Source organism: Notothenia rossii (assembly GCF_949606895.1).
Source record: "Notothenia rossii genome assembly, chromosome: 2".
Classification (NCBI taxonomy): domain Eukaryota; kingdom Metazoa; phylum Chordata; class Actinopteri; order Perciformes; family Nototheniidae; genus Notothenia; species Notothenia rossii.
This window is the reverse complement of record NC_136904.1, coordinates 68983406-68997141: the sequence shown is the minus strand read 5'-3', so window position 1 is coordinate 68997141 and position 13736 is coordinate 68983406. Positions and strand designations below refer to the sequence as shown.

The following is a 13736-nucleotide window of genomic DNA, read 5'->3' as shown; positions in this document are numbered from 1 at the left end:
TTTACCTTAAATTGTCCTTGGGCAGACACACACACCGTTAATATTGGGTATTTTATTGGGGTCGGGATTCCTATGGATGACTGCCTAGGAGAGAGCGCAGAGAAGCGTGTAAGACTGCGACTCTGCCTCCTGGTCTCAACTCCAGTTTGTCATGGATTAAGTCCACAGAGCCCTGAAATGTTTGCCGAAATGAGATTTGCACCTTCCAAAGTAGGATGAATGCCGTCTCTCTTAATCAGACCAGGTTTTCCCCAGAAGGCTGTCCAATTATTCACGAAGCCCACATTGTTTGCTGGGCACCACCAAGACAACCAGCGCTGAAATGATGACATGCGGCTATACATGTCATCATTGATCAGATTGGGGAGGGGACCAGAGAAGATTACGGTGTCCGACATTGTTTTAGCATAACTACACACCGACGCCACATTAAGTTTGGTGCATTCTGATTGGCGTAAACGAACATCATTACCACCGACGTGAATAACAATCCTACTGTATTTACGTTTATTTTTAGCCAGCAGTTTAAGATGCGCCTCAACGTCGCCCGCTCTGGCCCCCGGAATGCATGTGACTGTGGAGGCATCGGTCTCTAAATTCACGTGTCTCATAATAGAGCTACCAATAACCAGAGTTGGCTTCTCAGCGGGTGTCTCGCTGAGTGGGGAATATCTGTTAGATACGTGAACGGGTTGGTGGGGACCTGCGGGTTTCGCGTTATGCCCCTTCTGAACAGTCACCCATTCTCCCTGCTGCTCGGGAGTTGCCGGGGGACGGCTAAGAGGAGCTACCTTTTGCCGGTCCGCACCGGCTAACATGGGCTTTACTGTAGCTGAGTTATTTTCTAAGATGCGGAGCCGGGCTTCTATGGCTATGATTCCCGCCTCCAACCTAACAACTATACTACATTTAACACATGTATCGGTACCAGTAAAGGAGGTAGGGGAGTAACCAAACATGAGACAGTTAATAAAGGTTTCACAAATCTGAAACTGTGTTATAAAGAATCTTTAGACCCTCTGGGATAATCCAGTTCAGATTTGATGAGTGTAGGTCTAGTGGTTTCAGATCAGGACCTGGTCTAATATGGTCTACATGTAAAAAAAAAGCACTGAAATCTCCCTTTTTTGTATTTTCACAAATAGAATTAAGGTTTCACAAATCTAAAACTGTGTTATAAAGAATCTTTAGAGTCTCTGGGATAATCCAGTCCAGATTTGATGACTCTAGGTCTAGTGGTTTTAGATCAGGACCTGGTCTAATGGGGTCTAGATTAAAAAAAAAGCATAACAATCTCCCTTTTTGTATTTTCACAAATAGAATAAAGGTTTCACAAATCTGAAACTGTGTTATAAAGAATCTTTAGACCCTCTGGGATAATCCAGTCCAGATTTGATGAGTGTAGGTCTAGTGGTTTCAGATCAGGACCTGGTCTAATGTGGTCTACATGTAAAAAAAAGCACTGAAATCTCCCTTTTTTGTATTTTCGCAAATAGAATAAAGGTTTCACAAATCTGAAACTGGGTTATAAATAATCTTTAGACTCTCTGGGATAATCCAGTCCAAATAAATCGGCTATGCAGCAATTTAAGAGGTTCAAACACGGAGGATTGTTCGCTCAGCGCTGTAAATTAAATGTCCCTTAACTGCCGAATCGGATGCTCTGAATCGGAAGCCAACTTCAGCGTTGTTTGATTTTCTCTGTTGAGCCAAGGCATTTGTTTTTAGAGTGCAGGTGCACCTGGGCCCTTTCTCATTTCATAAAATCCCCCTCCTCGACTCCTCGGTCCTCCGGTAGTGACCTGGAAATGAATTTCAGCGTGCCATGTTGAAGATCATCTAATTTCTCTAAATGCACTTCGAGGACCGAGGATCGAGCGTCGAAGAGGCTCTCTGGAGGAGCTCTAACCGAGGATACACTGATGGGTCCTCCACGGTCCTCCACGGCTTCTTCGTAGATGCATTTCCGGGAAGCGTCTATCGTTATTCCAACCCAGTTTAGATTTAACCACGCCCACTTCCGCATTACGCAAGGATCGACGTAGCTCTACGCGATAGCGTCATAGACACGGCACACCCGCAAAATCTGAATCTGACAAGCAAAATACTGTCCTTATAAACGCTGCATAATATACAATATAATAGTGCTTCTTTGTCAATATGACTGACGACCACACTTATGCAGTGCTGAGGCAATGTTAATTCATCATTTAATATTAATTCCTGATGGATATAAGAGGGATACATTAGCAAACATCTGTATATATAGCCTATATATAATGTTTCGTTTTTTTGTTTGTCATGTAACATGTTAACGTTTATTTAATATTTTATAGACATTTATAATATGTTATAAATGTCTATTTAACATTAATAATATATTAACGTTTTGCCATGTAAAAATGAAATGTTGGGACATTTATAAAAATGTATTCCTTTACATAAAAGTGCTTTCCAGAGGTGTAAGAAGTGATAAGATCTTGCACTTGAGTAAAGGTACAAGACGAGATCATTCCGATCATGGTACATGTGTGTAAGTAACAAGTATGCTGTATAATCTGCAACAACTGTCAGGCGGTGTTATTGATTATCTTTTTTAAAAGAGCCCCCACCAATATTGATTTTGAAAAATATCTTTTAATTGAAATATGGGAGCAAAAACAAAAGGGTAGAATTGATCATACCATATTATGTTATTATTGGAACTGTTTTTATTATATTGTGTTGTTTTGTTTATATATATATATATATATATATATATGTATGTGTGTGTGTACAAATTAATTAATATAAAGTGTATATATGTGAGTGTGTGTGTATAAACGAATGAATACATCTGTGTGTATAAATGAATAAATACACGTGTGAGTACATATAAGTGTGTGTTTATATATATATGTTTATACATGAATAAATGTGTGTATATATATAAGATAGTATCATTAAATAATGCTGTGTGTGTATAAATGAATGAATACATCTGTGTGTATAAATGAATAAATACATGTGTGAGTACATATAAGTGTGTGTTTATATATATATATGTTTATAAATGAATAAATGTGTGTGTATATATATATATATATATATATATATATATATATATATATATATATATATTAGGGCCGGGACTTTAACGCGTTAATTAAGATTAATTAATTACACAAAAATTAACGCGTTAAAAAAATGTACGCATTTTAATCGCACTTATTTTTGCACCGCGGAACGTTTCTCCCTGGATGAGTTTCAGGGGTACCGATTAAACTGGAGCACCAACTAACGTTCATGACTTCAAACAACAACAAACCACAGTGAACAATAGTCAAACATGAACGAACAAGCTGATGAGACCGCTTTGGTTGGCCCCGTGGATGGGACATTTTGTTTTAAAAAACGGACGGATGGAAGCGTCAATAAAAGCACGGTTGTTTGCAAATTATGCAAAAAGGAATTTGCATATCACCGCAGCACATCAAGCCTCAAGTATCACCTCAATGCAAAACCTATAGCAGCTAGCGTGGAAGCTAGCGTGGACGTTAGCCCGACTCGGAGTACAAGGACCCACACCCAATTCGCGTTGATCAAACAGTGGCCTATGCAACAGAGAGATTTTATTTTTCATCAGGATATTGGAAGAATAGGAGGGATTGAGGTCAATCACTGGCACTTTTTTATTTTATTTTAAATGGTACAGTACACTTTATGTTGAACTATTTATTATGTTGTTGGTGAAACTGGCACTTTATGTTGAACTGTTTATTGTTTTGGCCAAGGTTATTGAGAGAGTTGGACTGAAATTGATTAGATTTTTTAAATCAACTGTTGGTAAATCAACAAAGTCTGTTATGGCCTCTGAAGCAACAGAGAGATGTTTTCTAATAGTCCGGGTTTCCAATGTTCTGAATGTACTTGACAGTATTGTGTTATACTTAAAAAACAAAGTGTTATAGTTTACAGAAGGTCTACCTACCTATAGGCTACCTGAATCTCTGAAATGTACTATATTCCTAAATATGCTATTGCTACACTTTATGGCAAAAATTGCACTTTTCTGTTGGTCTTGGATAAGTACCACCTTGAAAAAAATAAACAATGTTTTGTTGCTTAAGCTTATGTATTCAGTCATTATTCAATGGTATACTAAAATCCATGTGAAAAAAATTGCTTCTCACTGTTCTCAGGTCAAATATTTATATGTGATTAAAAATGTGATTAATTGCGATTAATTAATTACAAAGCCTGTAATTAATTAGATTAATCTTTTTAATCGAGTCCCGGCCCTAATATATATATATATATATAATAGTATCATTAAATAATGCTGTCAGACAAATGAACTAGGCTACACAGTAATAGTCAAGGTTATATTCAATATTCTGCACTTACACCAGCTGAGATGATAAAACACCAGTAATACAATCTCAGGACTCTGGATCGTTTACTTTCAGTCAACAAATCCTTTGGAAAGACAAAAAACAACTATTCAATATTCTGCTTTACACCGCGACCGCTATAACTGCCGAATATGAATTATATGACGCTAAAGCTACGTCCTTGCGTAATGCGGAAGTGGGAGTGGTTAAATCTAAACTGGGTTGGAATAACGATAGACGCTTCCGGGAACAGAGATGTTTCAAAGAGTCGTGACCGTGACGCACGGCCGGACTTATCTCAGCCAATGACAGCTCTGCATGCATCCCCTGGATATTATTTTATTTATTAACTGCTCTCATCACGACGCGATGTTTACAGTGAGAACAACTGTGAGGTCCGTGCAGAAAGCGGAGCAGTGTGTAAGATATGTATCACTCAGTATAACAGGCCTATTCTCTTTATTTGCTTAGATATCTACAAACAAAGAGTCGATATTTTTCTAAAACCATTTAGTGCTTCACATAATAAAATACACAACGGCTGTAGCCTGATTATATGCTTTAGGAGCTGTAGGTGTGTGTGGTACAGTGTGTAGGTGTGTGTGTGTTGTACAGTGCGTAGATGCGGCGGACAGACTAGTTGGTTTGGCGTCCTATGCTTACTTTTAATACTTGTAAATAAAACTGTTGGCCCGTAATTTCAATTCCTCATTGTAGCGACCAGAGAGGGGGGGTGTTACGTTATTATGAGAGTGCTCTGTTTGATTCTGAAATTGTATATATTTATATAAATATATATATGTGTGTGTGTGTGTGTGTGTGTGTGTGTGTGTGTGTGTGTGTGTGTGTGTGTGTGTGTGTGTGTGTGTGTGTGTGTGTGTGTGTGTGTGTGTGTGTGTGTGTGCGTGTGTGTGTCCGCATCGGTAGCCTGCTATTGTCGCATTATACCGCACTGTGAATGAATTAAAAGTAAATATATAAGTCGTCATGAACACATCTGTCCATCAGACAGAGTGCTGCTGTGCCTCCTGTCATCATTAATGGACGTCTCTTTAAAATGACTGCTCAGAGGAGAGGAGTTCTCATTTCTCTAACCGCCTGCTGCTTCCCCTCCTCTCTTCTCGGCTCCCCTCCTCGGCTCCTCCGCTCGCATCTCCTGTGGGCGGGACTAAGTCTCGAGGATAGGAGTCAAGGAGGGGAGTCGAGGAGGGGAGTTAGAGAAATGAGAAAGGGCCCTGGTCTGCCCCTGGCTCCGCCTTTGCCCAGTGGTTCCAAATTCCACTCAGCCGTGTACAGTATATATAAGGATAAGCTGGAGGAGAAGGATGTCTCGCCTATCCTAATGCCAGGAGACACCCTCCTTAGAATACCTCTTTGCCATTTTGAGCTGTCGGCCATGTTTTTGCAGATTTGTTTATATTTAGCCTGGAGCACCTGGTAGTCCAGTTTTTGCGGCTTTATTTTGTTTCGAATAGGGTTTATATTTGATTTCTGGTTGGGGGGAGCTGTGGGTCCTACGGTCCGTGGTGTGGCTGGCTCGGTTTCCATCCTTCTGTTTGTTCCTTTTGGCCAGTCCTCCAGACCTCTTTTTGTTTCCCGTTTCGCTTGTGTGAGCAAACGGCTGATTATCAATAAATGCTTGTTACCAAGTACCGGTTATTGCGTGTATTCTTTCATGTTGCGGGTCTCAGCACGAGCCATTACCGTGGAGTAGAGGTTGGAGCCGTAACAACATGTCCAAGACACTGTGAAATGTACTTGTACTGTAAATAAATGTACTGTTGATTGAGCTGATTGAATTGTGTAGTTATGGTAAAATCCCAGTTAACTAGTCAAATTTAGAATATATTATCGTATTATTTACATTTGTATATTTACAGTAAATTACTGGCCACTGTGTTGCATTACTTCTAAAGTAATAGTGTGAAAATACAGGTAATTACTGTAATTTATGTACAGCAAGGTACCATACTACCACAGCTCTGTACTGCTATATCACAGTAATTCCATGGGCATGGCAACTGTTAAGTCACAGTATTTAGTTGTACTTTTATTCTAATTTACTGTAAAATATATATAATAAACTACTGTGAAATACTTACAGTAAATTACTGTGAAATCCATGCAACTAGTAGCCAGTAATTTACTGTAATTTTACAGCCAAACATTTTACATTGTACTTAATGGGGAAATATAAGGAGGGGAAGGATATCGAAGTTTAAAAAAGACATGCATGCTGACTAACCTTTCCCACCTTTTACTAAATTTCATATTTCACTTCCATATCTTCCTATTCCATACATCAGCACTTTTATTCATTAATCATTAGTCTTCAGTTCTTCTGCATGGATAACACATAGATGTCCTACCTCGCCCCGGAAACAGTTGGTGATAATGGCGGTAGATATTATTGTGTGCATCAGCAGCGTTTTGCAGCTCAGCATCCCTCAGCTCCTCCAAGCTGCTCAGTGTCACCCAGGACTCTGACAGGTCTCCGAACTCTCCAAACACAAACTCAGCGTACTGCTGGAACATGTCCCCCAGCTCAGGGTTCTCCCAGCCTCCAGACCTTGATCTCAGAGAGTCTGGCACTGTGGATCCATGCAGGACCACCAGAGGCTGAAGGCCCACTTCCAGCAGCTGTTTCATCAGGGTCTGGTAGCAGGTGACCACGGCCTGCTGCGGGTGTCCGGGGAAGCCTGTAGGAAGGAGTTGAACCCATGACAGCGGTACTTTGAAGTGGGTCACCCCTCTGCTCTGGAGGTACTCAAAGTGCAGTTTAGAGCCTGGAGGTATGGGATGACTGCAGTCAAATGTGTCCAAAACGGACGCTTGTACTTGTTCCTTGGTCATAGGACCTGCAAGAAACATGACCTGATCATCATACTTCTGGCACATGCAACTAGTGATCAAACCTAGATAGAGAAGTTTCCCCAGTAACGACATATTGTCCGAGCAAGGGAAACTGAATGAACTATTGGATGGCTTAGCTTTATAGCAGAGCTGTTTACTAGCTGACACTACTGCTGTGACACTTTATGGTATGTTTGGTAAGAGTGGTCACGGCCTTGAATGCCTCTGATAAAATGGAGAAGGTAAATCACGAGGTAAGAGAGATTTATGATTTAAGCTAAGGGATAACAAATGTGTGTAGAGGTCAAGGAGGAAAACATCAGACATGAAAATGGCAGCTATTGTTTTACTACATGTAATGTTACATGTTCATAGAGACTGATTATAGTTTGGGACATTTGTATTCAGTTGTTAGTTTAACTCAACTCCAACACTATTTCCCCCTTTTTTTCGTGTCACACAGAACGATTTTAAAAGCAATGTATTTATATTGGTACTGTAGTATGTTTCGTGTCTGCAGCACTTCTTTTTGTCCGTTCGGGTCTTGGAAGACCGGAAGCTGTGGGGTTAATAAAAACATGTTCTTACTCAATATCAAGCCACAATTATTGTTTTTATTTTAAATCGTATAACGTCTGACTTTTTTTGTCGTCTGTGAGGAAAAGAAATGGGGCTCAGAGCCTCATAATACTGAAATCTGTATTTTTTTAATCTTTTTTTCCTTCTAATTTGTTATTCTTTTCTAAATAACACACTGTTATTTACTCACCAATAACACACAATTATCCTTGTTTTATTATTTTAATTCCATAAACTCTGGCTTTTTTGGCGTCCGTCAGGAACTGAATTTCAAAATAAAAATAACCGGAAACAGACGTAGGCCTATAAGGGACATTTCGAGCATCATTGCGATACACCATCGATACTCAACCGCGCTGCTGGCCAATGGAGACCTACGTTGCCACATGGCCGCCATCTTGCTACAGGCAGTGCTCTCATTCATAACATTATGGTTTACTATTTAAATAACCATAGCTTGCTCAATTTTCAACCAATTTTCAAACGGTTTGTTTTTTTATAAACATCAAAGATGTAGTTATTATACTGCATACTTATAATCATGGACTTTCTTATGAAAATAACATTAAGCAGATAAAGCAATAGCTATACACACACAAGGTATTTATATTAAATATTTGCCAGTGTATATATTTCCATTTATTTGTATTATATTGTTAATATTTAAAATTAATTATAACATAAAAATATATTTATATTTTATATATAAAAATCGGTCTCATGTTACCACTCTGTAAGCCAAGAGTTGTTAATTTAGCAATGCCTTAGCTTGAAGAACAGGGACACCACTAATGACAATAGCATATGGTGGTATATTATTTAGATATTAACACCTTTATCAGAAGAACCAAACCAAAATAGAACGAGCTCACAGACAGGCCAGTTCTGTCTCATTTATCACAATTATTTTTGACATCAGATCTTCATATCGTCCTAGTTTTGTATTTAGTTTCTAGATTTGTAAACAAATCCAGAACCTTTGAAATACGTTACCACTTCACAGCACGGTGCGCTGAGTTCTTGTAGTCGAAAAAAGCCCAAGAATAATATAAACTGTACCCTGTGTCCTTTTGTGTCCTTCTGTAGTCCATTTACTGTTGTTTGTCTTGTCTTACCCCGGCTGATATCTCACTAAATCCACAGTTTTAATTGTTCCCTATATTGCCCCTATGCCCTGTAAGGTGTCCTTGGGTGTTATGAAAGGCGGCCCCCCAAAATAAATGTATTATTATTATTATTATTAAGAAGAACAACTTGGTGTGGTGTGGAGGGGATGTAGGAAGCAGGGGCAGGTGGGGAGAGATGGGGCTTCAAGGTTCAAGGTTATTTTTGTTTTAAATGTGTCTTGGAGATAAGGACCAGCTGCACACAATAAAATACAGTATAACACAAAACCAATAAGACACACGGTGACACATGGCACACCAACAATCAATCATTGTCCAGCCTCAGCTTTGGTATACTTTCACCACCATTTTATGGGTTTATTAGACAGACTGAGCAAACATAAACATATGTGGGGAACATACTGCTGTGTATCAGGGCTGCGAAGTGCAGAAAAAGGCAAAGGAGGTAGAGAGATACAAAGTTTCATATGCTGAAGCAACAGAAAAGAAAAAACACCAAACTGAACCAAGAGATACCCGACATTTTAGTCTAAAAAGAAAGGGTCTGGTTAAACCTCCGTTGACCGTCCAGCTGCAGGTGGAGAGGATGGGTGGGGTTATACATGATGGACAACAGCCTGTTCAGTGTCCTCCTCTCCACCACAGCTTCAAAGGGGTCCAGCTTGATGCCGATGACAGACCCAGCTTTCCTGATCAGTTTATTGATTCTGCTGGTGTCACCGGCTCTGATGCTGCCCCCCCAGCAGACCGCAGCAAAGAAGAGTGCACTGGCCACAACAGACTAGAAGATCTCCAGCATCTTGCTGCACACGTGGAAGGATCTCAGCTTCCTCAGAAAATAAAGTCTGCTCATCCCCTTCTTGTGCACAGCGTCAGTGTTGATCCTCCAGTTCAGCCCATTGTCTAAGTGCACTCCCAGGTATTTGTAGTCCTCCACAACAGCCACATCTTCTCCCAGAATGCACAGGGGTAGAGGAGACGTCCTCACCAATGACCATCTCTCTGGTCTTGGCCACATTCAGAATACTCACAACATTAGGCTGAGGTTCATCTTCCGCTCTTCTTGAAGTGGTTGTGCTTCTTGTTGCTTCCGGCTAAAATAAACATAATTAAAGAAATTTTGAGTGTTTAAAATGTGCTGTAATACACAACACATTATTTATTCCTAAACTTGCAGAAAGAAAAACTGAAGTGTGACATTTAATCACATATTTATATATCAATCTTATACACCTTGAATTCTTGTTGGCCAATGATACACATACCCTTTGAAGATGAGCTGGGAAATTGAATACTGTTGGCACAACAACATCTTTATGCCGGATAGTCTGCCCCATCCTGTCAAAGTCCTCACTCCTGAAGTGATCACTGCAGAGCAGTGTCCTGCCACAGGAAACAAAACCGTCCCTTCTTAGGGCAACTTCTCACTGCCTCCTCCTCTCTCCGGTTTTGGGAAACCTTCAAAACATGAGAAAGGTAGACAGATATATAAATTATTGTCAACATTGTCCTCCCTTCTTTCCTTTAACATTAAGGGTAAGGACAAAAATACACACCGAAATTATCAGATTTTTGGGGTAATTGTATGTACTGTATGTATGTATGTATGTATGTATGTATGTATGTATGTATGTATGTATGTATGTATGTATGTATGTATGTATGCAGGGGCGCCGCCAGGGATTTTGGGCCCCATGAAAAGATATCACATTGGGCCCCACCACCAGGCCCAGGCCACGCCAACCAAGCACAATGCTGTAACCACACCTGCAGAACCCAACCGACTAATTTATGCTTTAAATAACTCTACCTGTACAGGCTTGCATCTATCTTGTAGTCCAATACTAACTACACAATATTTACTGACACTGAGCGGTGATCATATAACACTGTGCAGACGTGTAACATTCTACTGCAGTATAATTCACTATTTGATATAACACTAACATTCCTGACAATGGATCGCAATAATCATCTGTTATGGTGTACATGTCTTTTTAATAACATTTTTGAATGGAACATTCAAAAATCTAAATAAATATAACTTAAATATACATGACCTCTTAAATTAAAATAAAGTGAACATTAACACCAATATTATCCTTTATAACATGCTATGACAAAACAAATAACATAAGCAGCAGATTTTTTAATTAAATATACATACTACAAAATAAGCAGGTATTAAAGTCTAAACGGACAACAAAACGGAAATGGAAATGAAAAGGCCTGATGGTGGTGCTAAATCAGAGCCTATTACCTGTTCTCAGACTTTTTCTCATCATGCATCTTGTGTGTACTGATCCAATATCGTTACCATAGCCTTGCCCTTTAACAGTTATTCCGAGCCCTGGCTCAGCCTTACTCAACAAGAGCCCAGCGCCTAGCCTTCTTATAGGCAAAGTCACTGATCAAGTCCTTGAAGTCCAGCTTTCTAGCCAACTGGCTTTCAATGGACAGCGTGGCAAGACTGCAAAGCCTTATGGGGGGACAGGGCTGCTGAGCCTAAAGATGGATCTGTTGGTCCTGGCACCAGGGGGAGGGACAACTGATTTAGTATGAATAGCTGCTAAAAATGTACCTGCATTTATTAAATGTCAGCTAAAAGAGGAGTGAAATGAAAAACCTCAGAATTTTCTGTGAAGATATTAACAGTACCTAAAGGTGGGGTAGGTAATTTTGGAGAAACCAGCTTGAGTGCGCTAGAATTTGAAAATACACAACCGGAAAAAATCTGCCACTTCCTTCAGACTTCCTTACAGAGCCCCTCCTCCAACACACACGAACACGCACATAACCAATGAGGGCACGAGATAAGTTTGTGCACAGATGGAAGGCTGACAGGCAGGTAGGCCATCCAGTTATTTTAGCCGAGCCGGCTCAGATGATTGGTCGTGCTTTTTATAGTACTAGGGCTTCCACAGATGATATTTTTTTATGGATTTATTGTCAAAGCACTTAAGATATTCATTGCTATCGGGATGTTCAGAGCATTCCATGGAATATAACAAAAAGTGTATCTCGAGCGGGTTTCTCAAACTTACCTACCCCACCTTTAATGTCAGCAAAACATTACAATTATTATTTACAATGGACTACGCTTAGCTAACAGACTAATTTCCACCACTCATGGACCACACCCACCTTTTCTTTTGAAAAACTGGATGACATACTGTCGCCCTTTAGTCCCGCTCTCTTGTCTTTCTCTGCTTTCTTTTCTTTCTTGAAAGCCTGACTTTGTTAGTCGTTGAAACATCGTACACACGTAAGTACTAGCATCCCTGCTCACATGCTCTCACTCTCTGCTAGAAAGGGCCGGTGCTGCACAGCGTTTGGAGGCAGGACCAAACCATTACATGTAAATAGAGGGGGGTGTTCGATGCTTTGTTAATTAACTTTTGGAAGAAAATAAGTTAAATGAATCATACGTTTAGTGAGTACATTATCAATATGACGTTATATTAATGTTAATTATTGATGATTGATGAAAGGTTATTTTAAAAAAAATCTTAATGTTCTAAAATATTTTGGGGCCCCTGTCAGTCACGGGCCCTTAGAATCATCCTAACTTTTCACCCCCTTACGGCGCCCCTGCATGTATGTATGTATACGTATGTATGTATGTATGTATGTATGTATGTATGTATGTATGTATGTATGTATGTATGTATGTATGTATGTATGTATGTAATGTATACTTTAAGAATAAGACAACAACACTAAGAGTTATAAAAAAGGTGTCCAAAAGAAACATTAAATAATTGTGTAAAGAAATGGTAGCAACATATTCTAAAGAGGCTGGGTCAACATCAATCTTGCAATACTATTATCTCAAATAGCCCCACTGATCCTGTGTAGCAGGACTTGTAATGTACATACATCCACTAAGTAATTAACGATTATCCTAATTATAGTCATAATATTGTCATATCTTACACGTGAAAGGTGATTCCACGGGTTCTTGTTTGCAGACTGCGGCGATTAGAGCATTCGTAGGCTGCACTAAAGTCCGGCATAGTCAGGTACTTCTGTAAACACAAAGCCAGCAATTTCCTGTATCATAATGTATCTAAAATGTAAGATGTTTTTAACAAGCCAAACCACTTGGAAGAAATCATGTGTAACTTAATTTATGTTTAAAAGAAAGAGTAGTTATGCCTCTCCCACTGGTGTAAAGTTGCTGGGTCAACTTTGTAATACTAGGTCTCACTCACAGCCTCTTGTTATTAGCCAGCTAATAAATACAACCACGGCACATACACAAAGAAAAGCTGTAATTTCAACATGTCCAAGCATCCTGTATCATAGCCATACTAATAATGTTTATAATAAACCAAACCGTTTGTAAATCAGTCAAGATTTCAGCGATTTAAGAGTATTTTTGTGCAGATCACTCACCTTACAACAGCTACCATAGCGCGTACCAGTATAGCTGTTGACTGTAGCAAGATGGCGGTCGGTTAGCTACGCTGGAAATCTCCCATGAGCCATCTAATGTTTATATATATCTATGCGATACACAGCCACTGAACTGATGACCCAAGATCCTCAGCTATGGTTTAAGCTCGCTGATTGGAGTGGCAGTGCGCCAAGGTTACGCCGAGCGTCAAACAGCTGTTTGAAATGGAACGCAACCACGCCAGACTATCCAAAACTGGAATCGAACGCCCCCCCAGAACTGCACATGCTGGCTATTGTGTTTCGCAAAATGTTCTATGGAACGTATCTACTGAAAGTTTTCGTTTTCCCAACAATTAGAAGTTGCCAGTATTAAACACATTGGTGATATCAAATGTAAAACATA

General features: G+C 39.6%; 1 long non-coding RNA gene across 1 annotated transcript; it reads right to left on the bottom strand.

The window, feature by feature from the left end:
- Positions 1–8679: 8679 nt before the first annotated feature.
- LOC307025806 lies at positions 8680–13464 on the bottom strand. The gene is made up of 4 exons (XR_013804283.1): positions 13331–13464; positions 12869–12960; positions 10198–10390; positions 8680–10026 (listed from the first exon to the last, which is right to left on the bottom strand). It is a non-coding gene; the product is annotated as an uncharacterized lncRNA (long non-coding RNA).
- Positions 13465–13736: the final 272 nt, after the last annotated feature.